The following is a 6,902-nucleotide window of genomic DNA, read 5'->3' as shown; positions in this document are numbered from 1 at the left end:
GACTACCAGCCCAGAGATGGCACCACCCACAAGGGGACCTCCCCCCTTGATCACTAATTGAGAAAATGCTTTACAGCTGAGTCTCTTAGAGGCATTTCCCCAACTGCAGCTCCGTTCTCTGTGATAACTCCAGCCTGTGTCAAGTTGACACAAAACTAGCCAGTACAGGGAGTATAAATTGATTTTGATAACTTTTCATATTTACCAAGCCAGTTACTATTTAATCATGCATATATGCTTCTCTATATCTACAGATTTGTCGATTTATCATTGCTTTGTGCAGTTCCTCCATCTGGCTATAAACTCAGATTGTCCCTGCTTCAGTTTCTCTAGTGCTTATAAGTAGTTTATATACATGGCCTGCCGGTTCATCATATTCTGTTCACTGCAGTCTTTCATAAGCAGCTTGCCCCTTTTTTAATCATAAAAAAATCTTAGATACATTGTGTCCCTTACATTTGTCTACATATGTCTACATTTCAGAACCTGCCCATCAACTATTGCAAAAAATCAAAAATCTCTATTGGGGTTTTGATTGGGATTGATAGAATCTATAGATAACTTAAAGGAAGTTTTTTTTCTTTACAAGATTGAACCTTTCCAGCTGCAAGGTCTTTCTATCCATGTATTTAGACCTTATCCAATGACCTCGAAGAATATCTATAACATTTTCCAAAGACATCTTGTTTGATTGTTTTAAAAATGTTTTATTTATTTTATTTATTACATGTAAGTACACCGTAACTGTCTTCAGACACTCCAGAAGAGGGAGTCAGATCTTGTTACAGATGGCTGTGAGCCACCATGTGGTTGCTGGGATTTGAACTCAGGACCTGTGGAAGAGCAATCAGGTGCTCTTACTCACTGAGCCATCTCACCAGCCCATCTTGTTTGATTTTTATCCTAAGAAATGTATATTGTTTTGTTCTAAATGTAAATGGCCCTTAAAATGAAATACATTATATCTTGATTTTGAAAATACAGGCTTTAGATTACACTGGTAATTGTGTGAAAAGAATCAGAGAACTTGCATTTGCTTTATTCTAGATATTTTTGTACTTGTTGGAGATTACCTTGTATATGTTCATGCCCATGGGTAGGAAAATATAGCTTTCTGTCTTAGTTAGGATTTTACTTCTGTGAACAGATAACCATGACTGGGGCAACTCTTATACAATATTTAGTTGGGGCTGGCTCAACATTTTCATCTGAAGGCTGCAGAATACTGACTTCCAGGTAGTTAGGGTGAAGGTCTTAAGCCTTTGCCCACAGAGACACACCTACTCCACAATGCCACACCTTCTAATAGTGCTACTCCCTGGGCCAAACATATACAAACCATAACATTCCATTCCCTGGCCCTGATAGGCTTGTTCAAACATATGAGTCTATGGGAGCCATACATAAACGTAGCATAATGCAAAATACATTTAGTCCAACTTCAAAGGTCCCAATGGTCTATAGCAGTCTCAACAATGTTAAAAATCCGAAGTCTCATCCGATCTCTTAACAGTAATCCGCAAAGCAAGACAGGAAATCAACTGGGCAAACTTCAAACTCTGCATCTCCATGTCTGATTTCAAGGAGGTCTTCAGATCTCCAATGCCTTTTTCATCTTTGCGGACTGCAACAAACTTCTTTCCCCTGGGCTGGTTCCAGTCCCCATCAACAGCTTTCCTCAGGAGATATCCTGTGCCTCTGCCATCTCAAAAATCTTGGGGTCTCCAAGGCAACTTCAATGTTTCAGTTTCTTGTTTCAGTGTCTGAGATCCACATATGATCTTCTGGGTTGGCGTCACATCTCCAGGTCTGCCCTCTGTAGCACTCTAAGCTCAGGTTGACTCCAATCCACTGCCGCTGCTGTTCTTGGTGATCATCCCATGGTACTGGCATCTCCAATACACTGGGGACTTCCTCTGCAACTAGGCTTCACCAATAGCCTCTCATAGGCTCTTTTTATGGTGCCAAGCCTCAAATCTTTCACATGATCCCTTCAGTCCCGAGTCATCAACTGCAAATAAGGCTGTACCTTCACCAGTGACCTTTCATGGCCTCTCACAATGCCAAACCTCAGCTGTTCTTCATGACCCCTTAATGCTTTCGAAACCAATACCACCTGGGTGACTCTTGCACACTCCTCAGCTGCAGCATGAGGTACAGCCTTGGCTACCTCTGGATCACAGCTCCTTTGTGCTCTCAGAAAAACCTTCCAGGAAGATTTCACCTCAGTGATGCTGGTCTCTTCTTAATCAACACTAATTTCTTAGCTCCAGCTAACCTGCGTCAATTGTCCCAGTAGTCTCCTTCTCCTCTTGACTATAAAGCCAGAGACACATGGCTGAAGCTGCTGAATTCTGCTGCTCACAGGAGCTGGGACATGGCCCCCTTGTTTTATTACATTATCACTAGCTTCTTTTCTGACTCCTTCACTGTCTAAGCTTGGCTGGCCTGGATCCTGCTCTGTAGATTGACTTTGAACTCAGAGATCCTAATGCCTGTCTCTTGGGATTAAAGGTGTGCACCACCATGCCTAGGTCTAAATTTAGCTGGGTAGGACCTTGTCCCAAAGTCCCACTCCCTTTATTTGTTATCTCCTTGAACATAGGATTCAGCTCCATTTCACTTCCTGGTGTCCCTTTAATACTTGAACCATATATTTATATTTTTCCTTTCTCAGCTTGCTACGCCTGTTTAAAATGCTCTTTAAAATAGAGAAGTCTATGATGGGCATTTCTGAGACTTCCTTTGTCAATGCAATTAATCTGAATCTCTTCATTTTAGCATCAGGCAAACCCTTCAGACAAGAGCAAAAGGCAGCCACATTCTTTACCAAAAACCCCACAAAACAGTCTCTAGGCCCACATATAGAAATTCTCCACTGAAACATCAGGCCTGCACAATTCAAATCACTCTCAGTCACAAAGTCTTCCATATTCCTACCAGGATGGCCCATTTAGCCCCATTTAAAGCATTCCACTGCTTTCCAAATCCAAAGTCCCCAAATCCACATCCTTCCAAACAAAAGCAGGGTCAGGTCTATCACAGCAACACCCCAGTCCCGGGTACCAACTTCTGCTTTAGTGTTTTATTGCTGTGAACAGACATCATGACCGAGGCAACTCTTATACAATATTTAGTTGGGGCTGGCTTACAGGTTCAGAGGTGCAGTCCATTATCGTCAAGGCAGGAGCATGGCAGTGTCCAGGCAGGCATGGTGCAGGTAATGCTGAGAGTTCAACATCTTCATCTGAAGGCTGCTAGCAGAATACTGACTTCCAGGTAGTTAGGGTGAGGGTCTTTAAGCCTTTGCCCATAGTGACACACCTACTCCAACAAGGCCACATCTTCTAATAGTGCTGCTCCCTGGACCAAGCATATACAAACCATCACACTTTCCAAATATTTTCTAGAAGAATTAGTATCTCACTTACTCTTGAAACAAGAGAATGAGGAGTCATATGGCTTGTGTGCAAAACATAAATTACAACACACATATATGGATATAATAAAAAAGCTAGTGAGTAAAAGGCTACATAAAATATGTAGCTCTAAAAATGCTACATGTTTTAAAACTTGAAGTTAGTCTTACACAATGCTATGCAAAAGCCCTCCTTTTTCTTCAACACACTTTGAATCACGATTTAGTGTGGGCTTTTTCTCTTGAGACTAACTGATATATCTCTGCATAGATGTCACTGATTTTTTTTGTAGGATAAAAATGGCCTGGGTAGAATATCAGCCTGGGAAATCATCGCTGTAAGTGCCAGGTTTCACAGAATGTGCTTACACATCGTATTCAGGAGGGGACTGTATTCACTGCTACTTGCTTACCTAGCTTTTTCCTTCTAAGCCCTTCAGTACTCTAATGAATTATTGAAGCATTTACAAATGGAAAATTCCTGCAGCCTATCAGAGCTGAAACTCTACCCTGCTCTCTGGTAGATTTCACTCTAAGCTTGCCACAAGAGTCCTTCTGATTCTGTGCTTTAAATGCAAGGTTCTCTCAGAGTCCCGAATCCTTTGTGTTTATTCTTAGCCATTCCTAACCAGCAAAGACCCACTTGAAAGTCTTCATTCTCTAATCCAGCAGAAAATAAATTCCATTTTTGTTCAACTATTAAATAGACAGTGGCATTAAAAGTCAGAAGCACTTTATATAAAGTGTGTATATATCATTATTTTTAATCTACCTATAACAAGTTTCTACTGCTTTCGTTACCCTTTCAGGGCTCTCTCCCCCATCCACTCTTCTGGTTATCCTTTAATACCCCCCTTTTAAAAAGATTTATTTATTTATCTTATATATGTGAGTACACTGTAGCTGTCTTCAGACACAACAGAAATGGCATCAGATCTCATTACAAATGGTTGTGAGCCACCATGTGGTTGCTAGGGATTGAACTCAGGACCTCTGGAAGAAAAGGTAGTGCTGAGCATCCCTCTAGCCCTTGTTCTATCTTGTTGAGGTAGAGGCAGATACTCACAGCCAACCACTGAACTGAGCACAGGGACCCCAATGGAAGAGTTAGAGAAAGGACTGAAGGAACTGAAGGGGTTTGCGACCCCATAGGAAGAGCAACAATATCAACCAACTAGACCCCCCCACCATCCCCCAAGCTCCCAGGGACTAAACCACTAACCAAAGAGTACACATGGAGGGACCCATGGTTCCAGCTGCATATGTAGCAGAGAATAGCCTTGTCTGGCATCAATGGGAGGAGAGGCCCTTGGTCCTGTGAAGGCTTGAAGCCCCAGTATAGGGGAATGCCATTCATTGCAAGAAGTCGTGAGTGGATGGGTGGTTGGGGGAGCACCCTCATAGAAGTAGGGGAAGGGGATAGGGGATAGGGTTTTGTTTTGAGGGGAAACCAGTAAAGGGGATAACGGTTGAAATGTAAAATAAATAAAATAGCCAATAAAAAAAAGAAAGAAAATATTCCCTTGCAGATATTGGAGTGTTGTTCACATAGAATCTCTCAGATCTCCTTCCTGAGTTACAGGATCACCATTCTCAGTTTAGCAATCAAATGCTATTAACTCTTTGACCGATTTAAGTCTTTAGGAGCCAGAGAGGAGAGTTTTTTTATTTCTAATCTCTTGAATTAGTGTCAGTGTTTGCTGCTTCAGGGAGCCTCCTAATTTTAGTAATGTTTGCTTCTGGGAGAGGCTGTCAATAGCTGTTTTTTGGAGACAAAGATAATGTTTTCATATGAATCTTTGTAGGTGGAGTTTCCTTGTAGTTAGTTTTCTGATAAATTTAAGGTTTTCTCTTTTTTTCAACAGTGGGAACTCATGTCTCATTTAATGATACTTGTTTATCATTTTGTAATGGCAAATTTATTTCATTAAAATTGTGAAAAAAAAATTGGCCATCATTTTTTCACTGCTTTCTATCCCATTCTCCTGTTAGTCCACTAACATGTGGCCACCTTTGTTCATTCTCTGCGTGTTCGTTTACGGTGACAGGTTTTGATCTGTAGTCCAGGCTGAACTAGAACTCACTCTGTAGACTCGGCTGGGCTCAACATCACAATCCTCCCGACTCAGCCTCCCGAATACTGAGATTATAGTCATTCACCACTAAGCCTGGCACTTTGCCTCTCCCCACCTCACACTTATAAAAATAAAATTTCACTCTTTTGTTCATCTCTAGTGATTTCTCTTCATCTACCTGCAACTTCACCTGCTCTTCCCCCCAAATTCCATTTTGGTTGTCAAAAATCACCCACTGGAAATCTTTATTTCCAAAACTGTAGTCTTGAACTACAGAACGCCTATTTGGATTTTTAAAATTTTTTTCATTTTTGAGATTTGACCCTTGAGATTTCCATTCATTAAAAATATGTTTTCTTGTACTTCATTGCTGATGGTTGTAATGGTCTCATCAAAGTTTTGTTTCAACCCAAGATTCTTTGTTTTGTTTGTTTTGTTTTGAGACAGGGTTTCTCTGTGTAGCCCTGGCTGTCCTGGAACTCACTCTGTAAACTAGGCTGACCTCGAACTCAGAAATCCGCCTGCCTCTGCCTCCCAAGTGCTGGGATTAAAGGCGGGCGAGCTCCAACCACTCCACCAGTGCCTAGCTCAACACAAGATTCTTTTTCTTTTCTTTCTTTCTTTCTTTCTTTCTTTCTTTCTTTCTTTCTTTCTTTCTTTCTTTCTTTCTTTTTTTCTTTCTTTCTTTCTTTTTCGAGACACGAGACAGGGTTTCTCTGTATAGCCCTGGCTCTCACTCTGTAGACCAGGCTGGCCTCAAACTCAGAAATCTGCCTGCCTCTGCCTCCCAAGTGCTGGGATTAAAGGCGTGTGCCACCACGCCCGGCCTTCAACACAAGATTCTTAATCTACTGTGTTTTGAATTACAAGTTTTCTTTTGCCTGGTACTTTTTTTTAATTTTGGAAGCTTTCTTGGTCTTGGTTAATATAGTGGCTTTGTAACCACTCCTCTTAATACCAGGAGCCTCCACTGGCTCCTTTCTTCCTCAGGGTAAATCCAAACCCACTTGCCATGCCCTACCCATCAGTCTGAAGGTTCTCATCTTTGGCTTGTAAGTCATATATTTACGTTAGTTCTCAATACCTGTTCAACACCTCATGCTTTGGACTTGCTTTACAACTGTGTTTTTATTTTAAACTTCGACAGCAGGGCATTGAATGGGATCTTTTCCTGCTCCCAGGAATTGAAGGCAAAGACGAGTTAAGAATCCTTCATATCTCAAGCGAGAGAGCACGGGTTTATGAAGGACGGAAGGATTCTGAATTCAGGTTTTTTAGTTAACTTTCTCTACCCTACAACCTGCCCAGACTGGAGGGGTGAAGAGGGAAGGTGGAGGGGGGCGGAGCTCATCCGCGCTGGTGCCTGTCCCAGGTCAGAGGGCGTGGCCGGGCCAACTCTCCGCCCAGTG

Source organism: Mus pahari, chromosome 5 (genome assembly GCF_900095145.1).
Source record: "Mus pahari chromosome 5, PAHARI_EIJ_v1.1, whole genome shotgun sequence".
Taxonomy (NCBI): Eukaryota; Metazoa; Chordata; class Mammalia; order Rodentia; family Muridae; genus Mus; species Mus pahari.
The sequence above is the reverse complement of the archived record's forward strand: the minus strand, read 5'-3'. Positions refer to the sequence as shown.